We start from the raw sequence: 24,493 nt of genomic DNA on the forward strand, positions 1-24,493 counted from the left end.
AGTAAAACTTTTTTTTCTATAGGGTAGTCTTATATTCAGGCTTTTTGTTTTTTTCCTAAATTAATATTTAGATTTTGGGGGGTCGTCTTATAATCAGGGTCATCTTATAATCGAGCAAATACGGTAATTTTTTTATGGCAGATATGCTGTGAATCGTAAACTTTTGTATAGTGCTATGTCTTTTCTTGGAGTGAAACAGCAATATCTTTTTTTCACAAATGGGGAAAGTAACGGTGAAAATGACATAATATAAATAGAGAAAAAAATATTACATCAAGGGTCTTCAATCTGAAAAAAGATGTCCATGGTCCAAAAACATATGTAATTTTACATTTTTTATGTTGGCCATGTAAAAAATGATCACCTTCAACAAAAGACTAATTTTGGTGGGTTAATAGGGCAATATTTATGTATTGCCTTAAAAATACAATCACAACCTATTCTCTTAGTTTTACCCTATGGAGAAGTTTTTTTTTTTTTGGTATTCTCATATGAGCAATCTGAAACTCAGTCATTTTGACAGATCAATTTGTGCTAATGACAGGAACACCTGCGCTCATTTTGTAATGATATCTTGAAAATCTGCACTGTTGGGGGGGATCTTGAGGGCTCATATTGATAACCTATGACTTATAATGAGGCAATCAGTAATGAGGTACCTCATTTGATACATTTAAAATCTCAACAGTAATAGTCAAGTTCATCTGCCTTGAACTGGCCAGCAAATTAAGTTAACAATTTCAATACATTTAGTTCCCATACGCTTGTGAGTGTTAATTGTGTCTCAGATGGAATATTTTTGAGCATGAGAATGACATGCTGTTTGATTGAGGATTTCTCTGTTGTCTGCCCTCAAATATTCACACGTTCAGATAACCGCAAATGGGAATATTTCACTGTGCTAGTTAATGCATATGCGGCTCTTGGTGCATCATGATCAGTTCCTGCTGTCTTGGAACAGTGTGATTAAATAGGGAATTTGGGGTAACAGCATTTTAATTTGTTTCTTGTAATAAACACAAGCCGATCTTGCTTTTTTTATCTTGTATTAGTTGAAACAGACACACATACATACTGGACACAGTAACATACACAGTAACATACACAGTAATGTACTCAGACATAGTGCCGCCTGGGGCGAAGTTTGAAATGCCCCCCTCTTGCCGACGCCACTGCTCATTATTTACCCTTCCTCTCCCTCCCTTCTCATTATCTACCCTTCCTCTCCCTCCCTTCTCATTATCTACCCTCTCCCTACCTATTATCTACCCTACCCCCCCCCTTTGTACTTCACTTACCTTCCAGCAGTCCTGCGGCGAGTCTACTTGCTCTGCCGCGATGGGCGCTGCTTCACTGCTGAGCCCCCCCGGAAATGACGTCATATTCCGGCGCTCAGCATTACAAGCCGGCACCGAGACCGAGCTAGAGGGCTCGCAGAGGAGAGAGAGGGGTGCCGAGCGGGTACCGAAAACTTGATAAGCGAAAACCACTCGGCGTCCCTCTCTCTCCTCCGTTTCCAAAAAAAAAAAAGTCGCTTGGGGCGCCTCTTCAAAAGTGCCGCCTGGGGCAATTGCCCCACTCTGCTCCATGGCAGGGCCGGCCCTGTATACCCACACACAGTAACACACAGACTTACTCCCACAAACAGTGACATACTTATATACACACAGTAACATACACCACAACCATTCAAAAGTTTGGGGTCACCTAGCTCTTTTCCTGGAAAACATAATAATAATAATAATAATAACTAACATAATTGAAAAATGATTGTCTAATGATCAATGATCTGCACTGTATTTCTCATCTTTTTGATGCTATTTTAATGGACAGAATTAGATTTTCTTTCAAAAACAAGGACATTTCTAAGTGAATTCAAACTTTTGAACATTAGTGTACTTACACACACATACACACACAGTATGACGCACACACACACACACATACACACAGAGTAACAGACACATTGAAATACTTACACATACCTATGGCGTTTTGCATGGAGTCTTGCCTTTTTTCATTTTATAGCCATGTGTGTCCTAAAAAACTTGGTCCCACAGTTCCTTGGGTTCTGCAAGACTCTGAAGTAATAGAACTTGTATCTGTAGCTCTCTATGTTATTGTGCTTGGGGTACACAGCTCTTTCCAAAAGTAGAAATTTATTTTAGTGATCTCCAGCTTGTTACCGAATGACTCAATGCTAGTATTTCACTGTATCATGAAACTGTCACGGACTGGGTCCAAGCCGGTGACCGGAAGGACCCAGCGCGCCCGATGGTTGTTTGCAGGAGTCACGATGCAGCAGTGGAGTCTGGGGCAGGGCCTGGTTGCAGGGTGACCACACTCGCCCAGGCGTTGAGCACCCAGGAAGTGCAGCCAAACACCAGCGCCCTGATATGGCAGCAGATGGAGTCCAGAACAAAGCGAATCCTGCAGGCACCCTGGAGCAGGCATGAAGCATAGCACATAGATCACGAGCAGGATGCTGCAGGCTGGGAGAATGAAAGCTAGGCAAAGGGTTAATGTAGCAGACACATAACACAGCAAGGGAAAGGGAGACCAGGCAAGAAACATGATATAGGATATACATGAGAAGTGGCTAGAAACATGACATGAGTAGCGTAAAGATAAACAGGCACCGGACAAGGAATAAACATAACCTGACAAGACATACATGGTACAGGGCACAACAAAGGACAGGGAAGAAGGCAAGGAACACAGGGGAAGGAGTGAGGAGCCGGAACCCTCGGACGCTTCTTCCTTTAAGCAAGGATAGGAAATCTTAACTGGGACATGGGGAGAGGAGAGAGGAACCGGAATCCTCAGATGATTCAAGGAAGAAGGGCAAAGGTACATAAAAGACACACAAACATGAATACAGAAACTAGCCTAGGACTACAAGATAACTATTGGAGATTCCGTCACATGATATGGCCATAGTATGCTTAGCCCACCACTACGCCAAAGTACTCCAATGACGGTGGGTCCTAACGCTAATCCCTGCAGACAAGATACAAAACAAACCACACATGTAAACCACACATGTAAACCAAACACAGCACAGAGACATACCTTAGACTGCAGACTGTAGACTGAGACAAACAGAACACACAGGTGGGGCACACCTAATAAAGGAAGCAGAGCTGAAGCAAAGAGCCGGAGCAGAAGCAAGGAATGGAAAATAGAACAAAGCAAAAGGAAATCCAGGAATGGATCAAAGCAAAGCAGAGAAACTACAGCAGGACAGATATGCAGCTCCGCAGCCTGGGCAGAACGTAACACAATCCCCCTCCGAAAGAGCGGCCTCTGGACGCGAACAGAAACATCAACAGAAGGAAGCCCAGCTCTCTAACGGAAGACTGAAGACACAAGGCAACCCAGGAACCAGCATACGGAGTCTGAAAAACGTAGGAGTCCTTCGATGACCAGCACTGCCGCTAGTAGACCAATCTCCTCCAAAAACAGGAATCAGAATGTCTGAACAGGATTGAGGAAGTAGTCTCTAGCTGACATTTAGGTCCAGACGAAGGCAAAGTAGATAAGCCACTTGACAAGGCAGACACGGCAGGTAACCCACTTGCTGGGCAGACATGACAGGTAGCCCACTTGCTGGGCAGACATGACAGGTAGCCCACTTGCTGGGCAGACACGAAAGGCACGGGTTCAGGCATGGGTACGGGTTCAGGCACAGGCACGGGTTCAGGTTCAGACAACAGGTTGCCCACTTGCAGGGCACACGGCAGGTTGCCCACTTGCAGGGTACTCGACCAGGGTAGCCCGGATGCAGGCACTCTTCCTGGGAGTCCACAGTGGGGCGCTGGCCGCAACTCAGGAAACCCTCTTTCAGGGTACACGGCAGGTTCTGGAGCAAGGCAGGTTCTGGAGCAAGGCAGGTTCTGGAGCAAGGCAGGTTCTGGAGCAAGGCAGGTTCTGGAGCAAGGCAGGTACTGGAACAAGGAGAAGCCCTCTTGCGGGGCACACGACTAGAAGCCCTCTTGCGGGGCACACGACTAGAAGCCCTCTTGCGGGGCACACGACATGGCTAGAAGCCCTCTTTCAGGGCGGACGAGAACGGAGTACCACCGGGCCAGGCACGTGTACTGGATTAAGCATGGGTACAGGCATAAGCTCAGATACTATGTCATGCATGCGTACCGGCTCAGGCACGGGTACAGGAACGGAGGCCCACTGGAAGGGCGGACGAGAACGGAGTACCACCGGGCCAGGCACATGTACTGGTTCATGCAAGGGTACCGGCATAAGCTCAGGTAGTGGATCATGCATGCGTACAGGCTCAGGCACGGGTACGGGAACGGACACAGGCTCAGGCAGGAACAGGCACAGGCTCAGGCAGGAACAGGCACAGGCAAGCGGGTACGGAGGCCCACTGGAAGGGCTGACGGGTACGGAGGCCCACTGGAAGGGCTGACGGGTACGGAGGCCCACTGGAAGGGCTGACGCTGCAAACTCCACTCCGCGAACTCCTGACCATTTACCCTGCGGCCATGTGTCACGGACTGGGTCCAAGCCGGTGACCGGAAGGACCCAGCGCGCCCGATGGTTGTTTGCAGGAGTCACGATGCAGCAGTGGAGTCTGGGGCAGGGCCTGGTTGCAGGGTGACCACACTCGCCCCGGCGTTGAGCACCCAGGAAGTGCAGCCAAACACCAGCGCCCTGATATGGCAGCAGATGGAGTCCAGAACAAAGCGAATCCTGCAGGCACCCTGGAGCAGGCATGAAGCATAGCACATAGATCACGAGCAGGATGCTGCAGGCTGGGAGAATGAAAGCTAGGCAAAGGGTTAATGTAGCAGACACATAACACAGCAAGGGAAAGGGAGACCAGGCAAGAAACATGATATAGGATATACATGAGAAGTGGCTAGAAACATGACATGAGTAGCGTAAAGATAAACAGGCACCGGACAAGGAATAAACATAACCTGACAAGACATACATGGTACAGGGCACAACAAAGGACAGGGAAGAAGGCAAGGAACACAGGGGAAGGAGTGAGGAGCCGGAACCCTCGGACGCTTCTTCCTTTAAGCAAGGATAGGAAATCTTAACTGGGACATGGGGAGAGGAGAGAGGAACCGGAATCCTCAGATGATTCAAGGAAGAAGGGCAAAGGTACATAAAAGACACACAAACATGAATACAGAAACTAGCCTAGGACTACAAGATAACTATTGGAGATTCCGTCACATGATATGGCCATAGTATGCTTAGCCCACCACTACGCCAAAGTACTCCAATGACGGTGGGTCCTAACGCTAATCCCTGCAGACAAGATACAAAACAAACCACACATGTAAACCACACATGTAAACCAAACACAGCACAGAGACATACCTTAGACTGCAGACTGTAGACTGAGACAAACAGAACACACAGGTGGGGCACACCTAATAAAGGAAGCAGAGCTGAAGCAAAGAGCCGGAGCAGAAGCAAGGAATGGAAAATAGAACAAAGCAAAAGGAAATCCAGGAATGGATCAAAGCAAAGCAGAGAAACTACAGCAGGACAGATATGCAGCTCCGCAGCCTGGGCAGAACGTAACAGAAACGTCTTCCTTTGCGATGGCTCAGATAAGCTATTTTTAATGTCTGAAATATCTAACCGGATTTTCGCTATATCAGATAAAAGACTTGAAATGGTTAAAGCGATGAGGTCAATATAACACTTGTAAAAATTCAATATAAGCCTGCGCTAGCAAGTGATGGAGAATATACAAGAAACAAAAAGAACAATGTGGGAAGGAATAAATAAAAGCAGCTAGCCACTACCAGCGAGGACGTTCCCGATTGCTCATACAAGAGAGGGCTAAAAGTACAATAAAATTAATACTATACATACATATTATGAATGCTCTATTACTCCTATGAATATTATTATCAAGAGAAAAACTAATTGACAAATTAAATTGGAGCTACTTTTTTATATTTTCAATAACTATGCTGGTTGTAATTAGTAATTTGGATATTTTTTATTTCCTGTATTGTGGGCTTCATGTTACTTTTTTTTTATGGTCCCAATACTGGACTTTGTGTTTTAATTGTATGATTTTAAATATTTGTGTCTATTTTAATATACATATGTTATTACATTTATTGAAGTGTTTCATGAGATATTTCTCTTATAGCCCAGTCTTTCTGGTATCTATAACCAGCATCCACACTAAATGTATTGTATAATAGATCAGGATTTGAAACCACCTGTTAGTATGTGTGGGATTCTCTTTATCCAGTGTATATCTCAGTCTTAGCCGCAGTCCTCAAGGGATCCTTTTCACCCAAAGGTATTCCAAAAGCGAAGTGCAACAATCAGTTGGTCTTTTACCTGGGGAGTCCATCCAGGTGTTTATTAAGGGTATTAGTATCACTCTCTGCCAAAAGGGGGTATCTGGTAGATATTGACTGAAGCAGGGAGTCTAGGTGGTGTTCATTGTATGCAAATACTTCTGCTCTGCTGGAAGTGAGTTCAAAAATCCTTATCCAATACAAAATAATGAAGGGGAGATCCCTTGAGCAAATATTCAATTATTAAGAAAAAACAAAAACCCCAGTGCATCTGTAGGCAATGGTCCCAATGATATTACAGTAAATCTTTAATTGCAATTACATAATATACCATTGAAACATATTTCATAAAACAAGATGTATATGCTAATGTATGCATAATATTAAATATCCCTTTAAATATTTCAGACCACAAAAAAAGGACTTTGAAGACTAGAACTTAGATTTTGTTTTCTGTTGTTTGCTTCATTTTCCCAAAATAAGCTAGCTGAAAATATTGAAGATTAGAACAATAAAGGCAAGGACCTATATCGAGCCAGGGGAATACAGGTCTTTTGGATAAATGAAAATCTGCAGAAAAAAGCGCAAGCATTTGGCATGATTTATATATGCTCCAGACAATGCTTAGAATGCAAGAAATATCTTCACTTTAAAAGATGCACCGACAGTCACTTTTTCCACCCATAATTCTTTTTTACTTCAACAGCTTAGAAAGTTAATAACCAAATGCTTAATACTTTATTTATATTCATCACACTTCCTCTATTCCCCTGTCCTTTACAAATGTTCCTTTGTAATAATCCTAAATCAATGAGAGTCATTAACAGGGTATTGGAAGTACTGCTGATGATGAAACAAGTTGTCTCTAATCTGAAAGCAGAAAGAAAATGGACTAGTAAAACAGGGGATATGTGTGTTTTACATAATAGTGACATAATAATTGGGTTACTCCTATATGGGGTTTATTTTTATTATTACATTTAACAACGCATGCATGTTTGTTTTTTATTTTTAAATTGTGTTTTAGCGGGTTTTAAAGTTATTTACAGCTTGTAATGTCAGCATGATGGAATGATGTAACAATAACATAATCACTCATCTGTTCTAAATTATCCACCCATCAAGCTGTTATAAATCATCATTTACCTAATGATTTGGTGACGGGAATTCAAAATGAGCTGTTAACCCTTAAATGCCGCATGGGGTGTGTAAAGATTGGCTAAGGATTAGTTAGAATTCAGTTTGTAGAAAATTCAGTTTAAAGGGGCAGTTTAATGTCCCTGACAGCGCCATTATATTACAATAAGTGCTTTAATATGCATTGTTCCAAAACGGTGACCTTTTACCTAAATAAGTGTTTTTGCTTTTCAGTAAATTGTTATAATGTCTATATATTGTTAGAAACAATATCTTATATCCGTTCTATTGGCTCACATTGAAATAGGTACGCAAATAGAATTATGTAGCAGAACATTCACCCACATAAAGAGAGCATTTCTAACAAAATATATCAATCATTTCAGGGCTCAATCAAACATTGTTAACATTTACATCATTACTGGTCCTTGGGCAATTCAGCCTGTGCACAGATGCTATAAAAATAAGAATAGTCATTTCATTGCAAGTTTCCTACGCAGTATGAGTTCCTACAAGCAATGTATGCCAAGGGCAGAAACAAATATGGCTGAATCTCTAATAAGAGACATGGAGAATGTGTCAATCATTTTATCATATATGCTAGGAAATAGTGTGTGCTCCAATTTCCATGTGCTTAATTGAGAAGCTGGTAATTATTCAAATAAAGTAGATTCATTATTGCAGAAGGAATATATGAAACAAGGGTGCTAATCATATATTTAAATAAAAATGTCCAGAGACTCTATAAGTGCTTGTTGATATATTAAACACAGTCTTCTTCCCTTATTCTCTTGCGCAGATCCATATGTTTGTCATTCATTCCCACTGATGAAAACAAATCAGTTTGGATTTGGTATCATAATAGATTTCACTTATACGCTCTTTTGTTTCCATCTGCTTGCTGTTCTCTCTGCTTGAGCTTAGTTGCAGCAGCTGTATGTTCTTCCTTGCTTCACTGCTGCCTTCTTCCTAAGTTGGAGCTGATTCTTTTACTTCTGTTGTTCACAATGAGAGGAGGAAACAGCTGGAATATGCAGTACACTTAAATAAATAAAAAATATTTTATTTCAGTGACCTGTTCACCCAACTTATTTGGCACAGATAACAGGGTCTCTCAAAGGCATACCATGGTTTCACCATAGTGTTAGTAAGGCTCCCCTAAGACCAACAGGACCATGGATTTTGGGACCCTTTTTAGCCCTACATGGGAAGTCTCAGGTTCAAATTGGCATATTCTGATAAAGCCTTGCTCCTCTGGATCTTCACCTTTTTCCTCCAGGCATGAGAACATTGTTTGGTCCTTCCTACTCACTTCCCTCTCATTACATGCAACTTGCCCCCTCTGGAAGAAGGAGGGATCCCAGTAGTTTATCATAGAAAGTTCAAATGTATGTTCTTAGCACAGGTTTTAACATCAACATTTTTTTTTTCTCATGGGAGGTTATAGGGGCCTTCCTAAAACTTTCCTTGGTACTCCACTGCATGTGAAAATGCTAGCTGGCACATACACTAATGTGCCCCCATCACAGTCTTTGCTATGCTTAGTTATAATGAATGTGATATGATGGCATAGCCACTGACTCAACTTTATTTAATCTCACCGGATATTAAAGGCCTTTGCAGTTGCTTGGCATGGTATTCCACAAGATTAAAAATATGTATTATTATTTATTGGCACTTTAAATGTACTTTACCTGCTGAATTCCACATTTAGGTGAAGCACAACTGGAACACCATGGGGTTTCCACAAAAATGTAGGTCAAGAAAATAAGATTTCCCATAAAACAGGCTAGGTTTATGTGATACACCCCAAAATGTAGCTTAAATGAATGAAACATCCATGCTCTGTCCATTGTCTACCCATGTCCTGCTAATACTCCACCTACAAAGACTTTTATTTTATGCTTTTTCTATTAAAAAAATATTCTGGCTGCTCTAAAGTAAACATTAGTTGCTAAAAGTGCACTATATTCATTTCAAAGTCCTTATAAAGCACGAGATTAAACAAAAAAATAAATACACTGTTTCTTTAAAGGTAATTTCATTATTGAGTTAAGGAACTCATGAGTGACTTTGATAAATAATATCTAAAGTCACAGATCCAGTTGTAGACGGAATACATTGGTCAACTTGATTGTAAAATGAATTCCAGTGTTGCTGTTAACATTTAATTAATCTAGTTTTAATCTCTATATAGGAAGATAATTAATTCCCTGTAACTTGCTGTTCCTCTTCCATAAACTGTAGATGTGTTCTTGTTAAATCAAAGCAACAAGATTATAATCAAATAAAGGTAGCTTGCATATAAGAATGAAAATGAAAAAAAGACTGCCACTAAGGAGTTCAGACTCTACATGAATAAGTCCTTTCTTAAGTAAAGAATAATGTTCTACTTTTATTTCAATTAAGTTGCTGACTGTTGAATTATTATTAATCTATCCTTAATATCTTGCTTTAGGACACATGAAACTTGTTTGAAAAGCTGTCACATTTTCCTAAACAAACGTTTCTCCTTTACAAATGAAGGTTCCTCATCTAAAGTTCTCTAATGCCCGACTAGACCACAATGTCTGTAAAGTGAGACAAGGTTTAGCGAAAGGTTTTATAACTTTATTTATTAACCACTTCTCAACAAAGGAAGAACCATGTCAGGTCCAAACTGGCCATTAAACTGGGCAGATACCCAGAGGACCAGCCAGGGGGGGACCAAAGTCAGGTGGAAAACCTTGTTACCCTGCCATCACTTCCATCATGCCGATAATAGAGTCTGCCTGTGTCTCTTCAAGCACATCTGCAACAGGAGAGGACATTCATGCACTGAAGGGTTTGCCATCTGGGCTCCCATATCACCCAGCATAAGAAGTGCTAAATGCATGCTATGCAGAGCAGACACATACATAAAATGCACTGCAGGGAGTAAGCAGCAAGTTAGCAGCAAGTGGGGCCACCAGGGGCCTTGGAACAATTGCCCCATTTTCCTATTTTAAAACCGCCTCTGGGGTTAGTGCCAGATGACCTGGGCCGCTTCCATTGCTGCTGCTCATCTGGCAGATCCAGTGCTTTAATGCTTAGTAACTTTTCTCCCCTAGTCCAGCTCTGTTCTATACCATCCTCAAAACAGTGGCCCTTCATGATTAAGGACAGCATTGCACCTCCTCAGTTGGAAAAACTAGTATGATCCACTGGGGTATCTGGCTGTCTGATTTTAGCCTGGCTTACTTTCTGTTAGCAGGAACCATCACTGCCATTACCCTTGCCGGAGCACTTAATTCGGGCATTGGTTTTCTGTGGTGTCTAAGGTGATGCAGTGGGAAACAATGTTCTGCATATGAGTATATGGTTTTTAAGAATAGAAACTGCTGTTTTAAGCAAATTCTTGTTTAATAGCTGTGTCCTCTTTCAAGTGATTAAGTTTGTTCATGTAGGTTATAAAACCTTGTGTACATTTAAATGGAAGTTCCAATATCCAAATAGGTAATTTGCAAAAGCAGTAAAAATGCACCGCACTGTGTGCAGGAGAAGTAAAATAAAAAATAAAACTAATAATAAGATTTTTTTTTTAAAAAAAAGGTATAATAAACAAAAGCTGACTTTTTTTTTGGAAAGAAAATGTAAGAAGCAATCTAATGATCTGTTTTGCATTTCCTAATTCATGGTTTTGTTAGGATGAACTTGTTTTACTTAATGAATATAAAATATATAAATAAAGCATTTCTATACCAGGATAATAATAAAGTAAATTACTCATGAGTTCTGTAGTTTAGTATTTTACCTAGAGAATTAATACAGCAATATTACATTATGGGTATTATCCTATGGATAACACAGTGGTGACTACCAATATTCAGGGAATTATTTGAGGTTGATTACATTTCAAGGGTAGACAAAATAATGTCTTAGCTGTAGAACTTTAGAAATGTATTATGCAATAAGAGTTAGTCTTTTGGCCGTGTAATCTGTAACATTGTTAAATATGCATGGGTCTGATCACACACACAAAAAAAATTCCAGACGTGAACATAGAGGGGTGGCTGCTTAGGACCCCAATGGTCTAAGGGGCCCCTTACAGGTTAAGTGGAAGACATATTCGGTGACACAGATTTATAAAAAGTAATCTCTGTAATGTATTTTTCTTATAAATAAATGTGCGTTCACAAATATTGAGCTCTTTAAAGAATAATAATTTAAAGAATTAATAATTATTCTTTTTGTTACCTGCGATAACGATGAGACACTGATAAATCATTTGGCTTTAAAAACCTAGAGCCAACCCTGTGTATAAGCACATTCAATTCAAAGAAGGGATCAGGAAGGCAGAGGGTGTTTTATTTTAACTATATTTTACAGGACTGAGTAAGGTGGGCAACAAAAAAATGTTTTTAGGAACCGCAGTGTTTCAACCAGCAAGCCTGAGCATGGCAGACCATGTACCTGCCAGTGCTACCACTAGGTGGCTCTGCGGCTGCCAGGATTCCTGTCTCCCTCATGTCCCTGATTTATGTTGCACCTATGACCTATGTTAATCAAGGGCTTTTATAACTAGTGTTTATCCCAGGCTGCCTTGCTGGAACATTCTACTTTCAAGCCTTGCAGTATTGTGGATCCTATTTGGTTGCTCTGTATATTTATTGGTTTTGTTCCCTGGCCTTAGACTCTGACTATGTTCCTGTTTTCTTCCTTTTGTAGCTCGCACGATTATTATTATCCGAATTTCAACCTTTGGCTTGGGCTGTGATTATTGTTTGGAATATCATTTAGTACTATGCAATAGTTCCCTTTGTGCATGACCTTGGCTAACCCGACTCTGATCTCTTCTGCTAGTTGTTTCCCCAGTCTCCTGCTGCTGCAAGTCTCCCCTGACTCTGTCTGCTCCCGAGTATGCAGTCTGACCTATCTCTGTAGATGGTGCCTAAGAAAAAGCCTAAAGCTGCAGCTGACAGTCGTTTGCAACCAGGCGTCTGTCTTCTACATGCCAAGTCCTAGGCCTGAAACTGTCCTTGCACAGAGACTCCTACCCAACCTGGTACCTGCAGCTGTAACACCAGTGCTACTAGGCCAAGGTGAGTATACTTGCAGACTACAGTATATCTCTGCACATGGGGTTGGGAAAGGAAGTGGTGATTGTTGGACACCATGGCTATTTCTTTTTTTTATGAGTTACAGTATCTATATGCTTTTGTATGTTTGTGCAGTAGAGGCTGGACTCACTGATCACCTAGGGATTTTGCATGAACTTGCATGAAAACTCTTCAAAAGTGAAGATTTATGTTTCAATTCAACTGAAAGCTAACAGCTTAGTGAATATATCCCAAAATAATTTGAGCGAAGGAACAATATCAAAGTATATATGAATTGATCACCCCTGTGTTTTAATAATATAAGGATCTAATAGCTAACATTTTGACAGGTGACATATTCAATATCATGCAAAGCAAACCAAAGGAAAAAAGAAAAGCTTTATTATATACTTGCAACTCATAAATGAGTTTCAGATAAAATATATCTGTTAAAATTATATGAGTATTAAAAAACAAGAGAAAATCATATTGGAACCATTTATATTGAAGGCTGAAAGAAAATCACAAATTCTGCTGCTTTTGAAATTGATAATTTAACAACTAAAGACTACATCTAAACTATTGCTCCAGGGTATTATTTGAATATATATGATAAAAATAGTGGTGAAGCCCTTAAGTTAATTAATTGAAACTCTTAGATCTTTTCACCGACAAATCTTCAATTAGCATTATTCTGCATGGAAAGATAGCTTTGCCTTCATTGCCGTAAGCTTGCACACTTGTTAATTGTTGCCTTTACTGTAGCATTTCATTTAATTGTTGATTGAAAAAAAGTATATATGTGTGTATATTACATTACATTACGGCTCACCATTGTATTGATTGCCTCTTGATTGTTGTAGTAGTGTCTGTGCGATATGGTAAAACATTTAAAGTTGCAGACACTCGCATTCCCTCACAAACAGATTGCATTTGTGAATATCGGAGTTTTTTGAGTGTGTGAACACGTAAGGTCATAAAACCTCAGTCAAGTCTGGCCACTCAGTTTTACTGTTGAAATGACAGCATAATCTCCTTTAGTAGAGACACCTCTACTATAGAAGAATGCATTCTAAAGTACTCCGCTGAATCCCCCCATGCATTTGCAAAACTGGTAATACAAAAATGTAAAGGTATCATGCAGCAATTATATGCATTAAAATTAAACTCAACTGACCCCTTGATTTTATTTAATCAAGATAAACATGGTTATTGTTGAAGCAAAATCATATTTCTTAGCTTTTCCAACCTTTCAATAATTACATTGTGCATAGATACCTTCTCTGCTATGGAACAATGCGCACAATACATCGGGACTGGATTTTAGCACTTTTTGTTATAACAAAACAAAATAAATCTTTAAATTTGTTGGCCTAGTTAAGTCTTTCTTGATATTCCTAAAAAGTAAAAAGCCTGCAATGATCAAAATGTGCTCATAGTGACTCCGCTAACTGTTGGGAGGTTGTGAAGTAAAAGCTGGCATAGCTGACTCCTCACTGAGACATACAATGGGTCAGCTGCCACAGATAATTGTTACATTTAAAGAGAACACAGACTGCAGGCAGCCTCCCCTCTGTCAGCAGACTGAATGCAATTCTAGGGAAACTAGCACTTCAGGCAAAGCAAACTAAACACTAACCTGCATTTTCACTCTGGTTGTGTGTGGTTCAGCATTAAAGAGGTTAACTGGGAACATATGAAAGTTTTGTACTTAAACATTGTAGAGGTTAACTACCCACCAACTCAACTACATTTTGTGCTCCAACTTTCCTGTTGAGGCTAGTTGCTTTTTTCTTTTTCAGCTATACAAGTGAGGGGACAGTACAGTGTTATAGTCCTTTGAAGAAAATAAATATAGCAGTAAATTCAAAATACCATCTTATCCTTATTTTGAGGTATAGTATCAGTGCTTCTGGTCCTCCAAAGTATACTGTCTTTGGATTAAATCATGAACTGAAGCCTAATATGCATATTCCTATTCCATACATAGCAGCTTTATAAATGAGGTAGCCATACATCCCTTTAGATATTGCCATTTAAGAGCCCATTAATAAACAACTCTCCATCTACATGTGTTGGTTCCTCATACCGTGAACATTTTATGACACTGATGTGGAGTAGGAACTGACAAGTAGTCCTTTAGGCATACAGTTGAAACATCTATCAGACTATTTAATAAAAGCATCAAATTCACCAGTTGCATTTATTTTTAATCCTACAGATGTAACTTCCATCAGTATTCACGGTTGTGTGTACTCTGTACTCCCAACATTAATCCAATTTCCCACAATGCTTATCATACTACATACACCAAGGTTTCCTTTTCATCTTCAGCTGCAAATCCTCTGTAGACTTGCACACTTTGTTAGTTTAAATGTTAAATGTTATTTTAGTAGAATATATTGGTTCACATAGCAATCTGTCATTTTAAGGATCTGTTTGCTTGTTAGACTACAGGTTATGCTCAAATACATCATATTAATGTACTTTATAATTTTCAATTAGTCATGGCAAATTAACTGTCCTTGTGTAGCTACAGTCAAGGACAGTTCACCTAGCTTCATTTTGGTATATCCAAAATAAAATATCAAAACAAGAGAATTGAACAACTTTTCATTAGTGTGTATATGAATTTTATTCAATGCTCAATTTGATTACTTTTTCCCCACAAAAATATGTAGTGAAATATGTGTTATAATGTTTTAAACCAATATTACACCGAAAATTGAGGATATTAGCAAGGCCACACGCTGCAGCACCCAATCTGCCATTGAAGTATTAGATCAGGTACAGTAAGTGTTTAGCTCTGTCGGCCAACAGCCCACCGAGCCAGATGGCCAGTCCAGGCTTTGATATTAGTTTGAAAACGTCTTTGCCTCTGATGGTCTTATCCAAACTATAATACAGAAGAGGTGTCTAAGGTTCTTTGACTGTAGAGGGCACAAAGGTAGAAGCTGGCAAATCTATGCAGAAGGAGTGTTTCAGAATGGCAAGGAGGATACAAATGTTACTGTCACCTATCCGCTGGTATTTCATCAGGATAGGCTTGCCTTCTGTGCAGTGAGGTCCACAGTCCCGGCCCGTTGTCAGTGACTGCCATTTTCCGGTGTCCCATGCTGTTCGAGGGAACCTCCTCTAGCCTTTTCCACTGACAGATCCCGCTCATTTCCTGCTGCTCCTCCAGCATTTTTGTACTACAGCGGCCAGTAGTAGTTATTTCTGAACTCGGCTCGACCTTGACTATTCTGTTTTCTGGCTTCCTTACCTAGGCTCTGATATCTTGACTACCCTCAAATCTGTCTTCCTGCTCTTATATATCTGTTACCCTAAATCTAGGGTCCCTGATTTAAGCTTATTCTGACTATCCTGCTTGTGCACCCTTAGAGTTTGTCCCCGGTCTGAAAGGATCATCAAAGTCTCATGGCCGCTCGAATCCAAAAGGCTCAACCCGAGGGACAACTCTTCTCAGACTGATGGGAATACTCTTGTAAGGACACAGTATGCTACCTTCATCAGCGTCGCCTCTCCTATAATGAGTGTGACAGTTACCTTTTTGTAAAATTAGATATTTTTAAGCTTCCAAACTTTTGCAAAAATTCCTCTAATCAGTTTATGAAAAGCAACCTGAACAAGCTGAAGTCTATGAATAACCATCATTATGTATAACTGTTATAAATTATGAGTTTGTTCCCTTTTTTCTTTATGAAATAATCCTTAGACGACTTTGAGCTTTACCATGAAGGACAGCAAAACACGAATGATTGAAAGTTCTTTGATATAGACTTCACCTTCAGGAAATAAGACAGAGCTTTAAAATTGCTTTCTAGGAACACAGACAAGTCCATAAAGGAAAAAAAGATTTATTATTAGATTTGGTTCAAAAAGTTTCAGTCTGCTTACAGATAACTCATGAAGATAACCTGTGTTTACCCTGGGACAATGGGCATTAGATGGCACTGATAGAAGAATATAGTAAATGACTATTGTCTATGCATTTTGTTAGGGATCTTGAAGCTATATAAATGCAAAAAGCCCTAATAAAGCAGTCCTCACAAAGCATTAAGATAAGTATAAATGTTATGGCAATTCATATACTCATGGTTGTTCACATAATATTATCACCTTAAATAGTTCTAAAATAATCAATCAAATGAAAATAGTAACATGGTGATCTGTAACTCTACTTTATACTTAAAGTGCAAAGCAGTGTATGTTTTAGAATAACAAGTTGTAGCATCAGTATTGTCTCTTTAATACAGAAGCCCAAAGAATGCAAATGATGTGTGCTCTCATCATTTTGAAATTCCCTACAATGTTATTCACTCTATTCAGTCAAAGTAATATTAATTCAAACACTTATTTACATATGAATGTTTCATTCTAAACTGTCACTTAGAACATTTGGCCTGATCTCACCAATCACTTATTTTTAGTCCAATGTTCTGTTTGGGTTTGTTTAATTTGTCGTCCCAAAGTTTAGTACCATGCCATCTCATCCAAACAATACCCCTAGGAACCTGATAAAGAGGTTTCAATATCTAGTCTCTAGCTTCCTACAGTTAAGCTTTCCTGGAGCTTTACAGAAATCCTTGCACATCTGGATGAAAGCTCTCACGGACTTGCCACCTGCACAGAAGAAGAAGTTATGTCATCCAAGTACTGCGCCTTGTGCTTATCTCTGTCTTGTTTCTTCCTCCTGGCATGGTGATACCTCCTGTCTCACGATTCTGCCTGATGTAGTATGCAAAGTAAGTTAATAAATCTATCATATATCTCAATGGCTGCTCTAACAGGTGAGTACAACAACCTGCTGCGCCTGGAGTGCCCTCAATGTTAATATGTGAAAATAAATAGGAATAACAATACTAAATTAATAAAAGCCTTAAAAATCCAGGAAGTGATGACCTTCTTGCGTTGATTAATGCTCTCACTAATCTTGTATCACTAAGTAAAAAAAAGTGGCATTAGTAGTACATTAACACATATATTAAATGTATAAGCTTTAGTGATATTTAGATATTTATTTTGGCATACAACAAGAATATGTGTAACAAAAAAAGATAACTGAAATAAATAAAATCCCAAACCAGTTCTTCTCATGAGTCATACAAATGTACTCGGTAAAGTGCATATCAATAATATATCATCCAACACCAGCACTTAACTCCCCAAAGACATCTGACATGCTTCAGAATGAAATGAGTCTATATGCTTGTGAAGTAATGTGTGAATGGTGTGGAGATAAGTAAATGTCAGACCACTGTGGCACCAAATAATTGAGTTGAAATTCCTTTTTCTGGATAGAGATTTAAAATCATCAAAAGATGGCCATTTGTTTCAGATCTTCGATAATTTACGCTTTTATTATATTGACCGATATTAAGTTGAAGAGATCTTATCCCAAATTTGAAGTTAAATTATACAAAAGGTATTTTATGTGAAGTGTTCTGGAGAAGATGTTATGATTTTGTGTTTGGCAGTCAAATACTTTTCTCTAAATTTTGATTTAATAATGAAACACAACAGGGAGAAAGCTGACAGATTATAAAGTGTTCTTGCTATCCATGTTACCTTAAGCACGATCTTAAATATTGCAGAGCCGCTTAATACCAATATAGATGTCAGTTTTTATAAAATTGTTTTTTCAAATTATTTTCTTCATAAAATGCTTGGATTTAGATTTATTTATCTCCTTCACGTCAACAAAATAACTAATAAAATGTTGTATTACTATATTTCTGTAAACAATAAGATCCTTTGGTCAAATGTGTGATATTTGTATGAAGATTCACTGCACAGTTTAACCACATCCGAACCACTTAACTTCAAATGTTTTGCGGAAATAATGCAATAATAACTGGGTATTGTTGGGATTTATCCTTAAGTCTCAGGGTCAAGACACGAAACATGAGCTATATCTTCTATTCCATGTCACAAACATTTCACTTTCCAATAATACAAGCATGATACATCCATTTAACCCCTTAAGGACCATGGGCGGTCCCTAAACCCATTGAAAACAATGCATTTTGAGCCCGTACATGTACGGGCTTGGTCATTAAGGGGTTAATATTGGTGTTAAACGTATCTAAGGGGTTGGTACAAAGATCTTGCTTTCTGTGACAGAAATCTTGCACTTCCCTAAGTATTTCTAACCTTTCTCCTCGTGTAACTTTCCTGCATCATAAAAAGCAGGCTGCCTACTACCGTCTCAAGCCAAGGTCTTTCAAGATAGAAAAATAATTCAGACTCATTTGACCGCCGTGACAGATCTAAAAAAAAACATGTTTCTTAATTTATATTTTGTAAAATTATGCATGTTTTTTGGTATCCTGTACCAAATATGTATTTTGGGGAGATTGTTTTTTTTTTGGCCAAATGTTGGTTTTTACCTTTTGCACATTCCATTTGTCAGATCCTCTTCCTCTCTTGTGTCCTACGGGCATAACTCCTCCCCTTTTTAACTTTAAACTCTCTCTCTCCCTTTTTTTTATTTATCTCCCTCTTTCTCATCTTGTAGCTTTCCTGCATCATAAAAAACAGCCTGCTTACTACCATCTCAAGCCAAACATTAACCCCACTGTTTCATTTATTTATACATCCTCTTTTCATAGCTAAGACCACATAGGCCTAATGCCTGCTACAAGAGACCTCCTACTCCCTCTTTTTTACCCCTCTTTTTGTTTCAATTACCCATACTATTCATGCAGAGCCCCAAAAGCCCACCATTTCTGACTGGAACTTTGTATACAAGTACCATAAGGGTAGATGGGCAGGGTCCTCATCTCCTGGTGTGTCTGAATGTATTAATGTATATTTGCTATGTGTGATAACTGCCCCATTTAACCCCTTCAGTTCTCTATGGAAGTAACTATACGTCCTAAAGAAGCCATTCGATAAAGCCCTTTAGGACATATAGGTACATCCTGACTATCTTGCAGTGGTAGGGACATCTTCCTCAGAACCCTCGGAAGATGCTGAGGTTAGCAATATGATAGGACCAGACCCTGATTGCTACGTCGTTGCTACCTGCACAATTTTCTTGTATTGACTCTCTGCTTTACTAAACGTCTATAATACTGCTTCCAGGACCTTATCCAATGTTGAGCCCCATCGTGTATTTTGGGACCTCATAGTGGCTTCTAATTGGGACATAATATCAAGAAAGGACAAAGAGGTTTTTATGCAGGGCCCGTGTGCCTGTATACAAAACTACAAAAAAGAGAAAGTCCTGATCTTGCTAGGATCTGCCTGCCCTACTCAGGGACCCGAATGAACATCTGGCAATGCACAGAGACTCCCACTTGACTAAGTACCTGCAGTTGTGACACCCAGATGAGCTGCTCCAAGCTTGAAGACGATGATTTGCCTGTTATCATAACATCAGAAAAACAACATATAAATAATGATCAAATTACAGTCAGTTTTAATAAGATTCTAGTAACTAGATGTTGTCAGTGTTGTGATAGAAGAAACTTTGATTAACTATTATTCTCATACCTTGTTTTAATTACTAAAATAGCTTTCTCTTTTGTCTAATCCAATTACACTAAATACATACAGCTAAAATCTAATACATTTTGAAACAAAGCTACTTCAAAGGAAATCATTTGGGTACTATTTATGGATATTTCAACTCGATTAGCCTGCACTTAACCAATTTCATATGAGCTGTTTCCATTCTAGGGTTTAATCAATTGCAATGCTGATATAGTGGTTGTAACACTTTCATGGAAATTCTAATCATATGCAAACAAAGAATGACCAACTTCCTCAACACAATTTCTTTTTGTACAAAACTCTAATAATATCGTGCAAATCAGCAATAATGTATAAAGACAACCACTTCTACATGGGCTAAAAAGTGGAGGAGTTCTTTGGGCATACTAAGACCTTCCTTTAGAATCAAAGCTTTGCATCATACTCGAATACAGTTTGCAGGCACCATCACTATGGCCATATGTACAAGCAAAGAGGTGCTACTCTATGGACATTGCACACAAATAATCCCCCAAAATAATGAATTATAGCAGTTACTGAAAGTCTGAGGTAGCCACTATTCCTTCTCAGAATCCCTTGGCTTCAGCTACTTTTAACTATTACCCTTGTCCGTAGTGCTGACCCTTGGACCTCTATCTCCAGCTCCAACATCCCATATTAACATAGCCATATGATCAATGAAGTACATATCAGAAGCATATATCATTTTTCATATTTCTGACATCTGGAAAAGCAACAGAATCCATAAATGTCACCAAATCTGATTTCCACACAATGTCCTCCCAATGGATAGTTTGGCTTTGCCTCAGTCTCATTGCATTCCAGGCTGAAGGTGATCTGATGTCCTTTATTTGTGCATGGTTTTCTAGGTTCTCTCATACTATAACTACCGCTGCAGTCTATGAAGCTGTAAATTCATAACTTTGTTACCTAAGCCCTACTGATGGCTTTAATAATGAATTCTGCATTTTATTGAACCATATACTAAGTTTAAGAGACATGTTCTCCAAGATGTAATATGAAGATAGAAAATGTATTCAGATGTTCCCGATTAATATTTGGCTGCCTCCTATTCAGTTTTTTTCCCCATGGGATTGATGTTAGCTTTCAAAGACAAAAAGTACATATCTTGACTTTCATGGAGTTGATAGCATCATCAAATGTATGACATAATTGCTCCTTTTATTGACTTGCTTCCATATGGTGTGACACACTAAATGAGTGCTAAATGATTTAAAGAACTTAAAAGGGAATGTACGATTTTCACAACTATCTATAACCCCTTAAGGACAATGGGCGATTGAAAACAATGCATTTTGAGCCCGTACATGTACAGGCTTTGTCATTAAGGGGATACATTATTCTCTAGCCAGAGTTAGTAACTTCAATACAGATTCTCTGGTCTATTCTCACTTGGGCACTTTTTTAGCACTTGCCTTTATATTAATGCACATCCCTCTCTGCTGCTAATAACATTGAATTTTTCATTGGGGGCATAATATTATCTTCATCATGCCTGCCCCATTTTTACCATGCTATGAAAGGGAAGGGACATAGCCATTATCACATAAAGAGTAGGGATGCAAAGAATTGAGAACCCTTATGCAAAAGTCATATAGAAGGATCAAGCTGCCACTGTCTGATTTGAGTGTTACAATTTTTAATGTGATTTATGTTAATGCAATTGAATGCACCATGTTATTCATAAACACATGATCAAGGAATTGCAACTGAATTATATAAAGCAAACATATACAATCTGAATTTAGTGTTAATATGCACAAATTATATTCCATGGAAGACTGTCTTATATTCCTTCATGCCTGTCATCTCTTTCAGCCCTTTATGTCTTATATTGACCTTTACACCTGGCATCTCTTTTTCTCTGTTATATATTATCCTCCTCTTCTGTTTCTGTTATATGATACACAACTTTCTTATTTCCCCCCCAATTTCAAATAGTAACATGTTCTGTGCTTTTATTGCCCCTTGACTCCCCTCAATTACATAAGTATAAGCATGCTTACACATACACTTACTCATTCTCACTAACACACTTACACTCATTCTAACACATGCACTACCTCCCACACCACTAATATACATTTTCATGCACACACACACAAACACTTACATTTGTACACTCATGCTAGCACACACACTCCATCTCACATCACCCACACATACATGCTCTCACACAAACACCTACACATGGTCCAGGTCAGGAGGGCTCTTTCTGAGCAATATTGAGCCAACACGAGGAGACAGGAACAAGTGGTTGCAGGGGTTGCTAGGGACCCTAAGGAGAAAGGTAATCAGCAAGAGCAAGGTGACAAGTGATAACCCAGGAAGGGCAATAACCCAGGAATGCCCATGAATATCATCCCTGTATGTTCTCTGGGCTATACCTGCAGTTTAGAGCTCAGTATACCATAACCGTGTCCTGCTTGGGATGAACTGCAAGAATATTTGTCCATATTCTACCCTTCAGAATTTGATTTGAGAAAAGTAATTCAGGCATTTTTCCTTTAAGTCCAATTAAGGTTCATATAGGTCAATGAATCATGCCCACGCTCGGTGTGTGTTGAAAATTTCAGAACACTGTAAAAAACATTATTTCCCAGCAATACAATTAAAAGGTTAATTATGCAATCAAGCAAATATGTTTAAAATGTAAGGGATATTCTACTGCAAAAGCAGGAACCGTTGATTGCAGTTGTGTCTAACCTGTTCTGCTGGTGAAAATTACATAAAAAAATGAATAACTGTTTAGTAAAGATTAATTTAACGTGTTCCCAAAACAGCTTCTTCCACCTGGCTTCATTCAAGTCACAAAGCATACTTTGCAAGTCGAAAAATTTATAATGTAGCAGAATCTATTTAATTCACTTTCCTAATTTATTGCACAAGATTACATTTGTTTCCAAATCTCTTGTGGCATATTTTTAATAAAAACAAAAGCCTATGAATGAAATATATTTACGGAATACACAGTATGTGTCAGTTTAAAATGCTGTGCTGTTTTGCATTGTCTCGGAGGAGGAATTTTAGTTGTTAAATACTTAATATTCGTTACCTGGATGGCTTCTGTAAATCGTTTCAAGACAAGATGGTATTTTTCATCCCTGACATGACAAACTAGAGTCATTTTTGAATTCAGCTGTAGCCAATAACAGTCAATCTCTCATAAGAGCTAAATAGCATCTATGTTTATCTTACAGACTAAAGGAACAATGGAGCAGAAAGTCACTACATAGTATGTCGTTTTTATGAAAGCTCAGCAAATCTAATTATCATTATTATTCTAGCCGTATGGCACTTTCAGGTAGGCTTCCAATGGCCCTGCTTTTGATTGCATAGTCTAAGAAAATTAAATGGGTAATTGAGATAAAAAGATGGGTAAAAGATGCGACAGTAGCTATCCAAAAGAGTAATTAGTAATAAGTGGTTGCAGGATGTAAAAAAAAAACTATCTATGAATAAAATGGACTAATGTGTGGGTTAGAGTTTGTGGCAAGATGGCGGCTTGCAGAGATCTTGAGTTGTTACAGGAAAGCTAGAAGGCAGGAAAAACTTGAATCAGAGACTGGGCATTTTAAAGTTAAAAGAGGAAGAGTTATGGCTTCAGAAGGCCGGATAGGAGAGGATTAGGAGGGAAAAAATGTACATTTAGAAACGCAAACATTTGGCCAAAAAAGAAACAATATCCCCAAAATACATATTTGATATGTGTTCAAGAATTGCATAATGAGACAGAACATGAATTCTAACTAAACTTGCTAGCTGGTCTAGTGAAGTAGTCCAAATGAAGTTGAATATCTTGCAAGGAGCTTTTGACAAGATGGTGGCTTGCAGAGATCTTGAGGTATTACATGCGGTTGTAAGGTATATAAACATTTCAATCCAAGGAAATAAAATTAAACACTTGACACGAATATGGATGAAAACAGGCCTTGGTCTTTTATTTAGTTTACATCCAATTAAGTCAATAACCTTATAACCAATTTTTACAAAATAATCATTACCAAACTCTTGGCCCAAGCCACAGAGTACCTAATTTAAATCAACCTAGCCTAACCTCCCTATAAGCCAGAAGGCCAACCATATATTTAACATTTACCCAGCTCAAGAGAGCAACTTGCACTCCAATAAAAGCCACAACATAAAACTTTTTTTTTACACATTTAAACAAATAGCACATAAAAAATAATTTTGGGCAGGAAGTATGGACGACTATTCAGCAGCTCTTTCACGCTCGTACCCGTGGCTCTTCTGTTTCCTTCTGCTCACCAGGCTTAAAACAGGTCAGGGCAGTCAGTCCACAGTTCGCCTTGGGCATTGTATAGCCTCACTACCTTACTCTATTTATAACCCCTATTTGTGGCGAAAACTAAGCGACAGATAGCCGTGAGCACAGCACACACACAAGCGCAGGAAAACAGCGCAGCGTGAACGCAAACCAGAATTTTCTATCTGCCCCCTCGCTGACACTTAAAC

The sequence above is a fragment of the Spea bombifrons genome, chromosome 8 (genome assembly GCF_027358695.1).
Source record: "Spea bombifrons isolate aSpeBom1 chromosome 8, aSpeBom1.2.pri, whole genome shotgun sequence".
NCBI lineage: Eukaryota > Metazoa > Chordata > Amphibia > Anura > Pelobatidae > Spea > Spea bombifrons.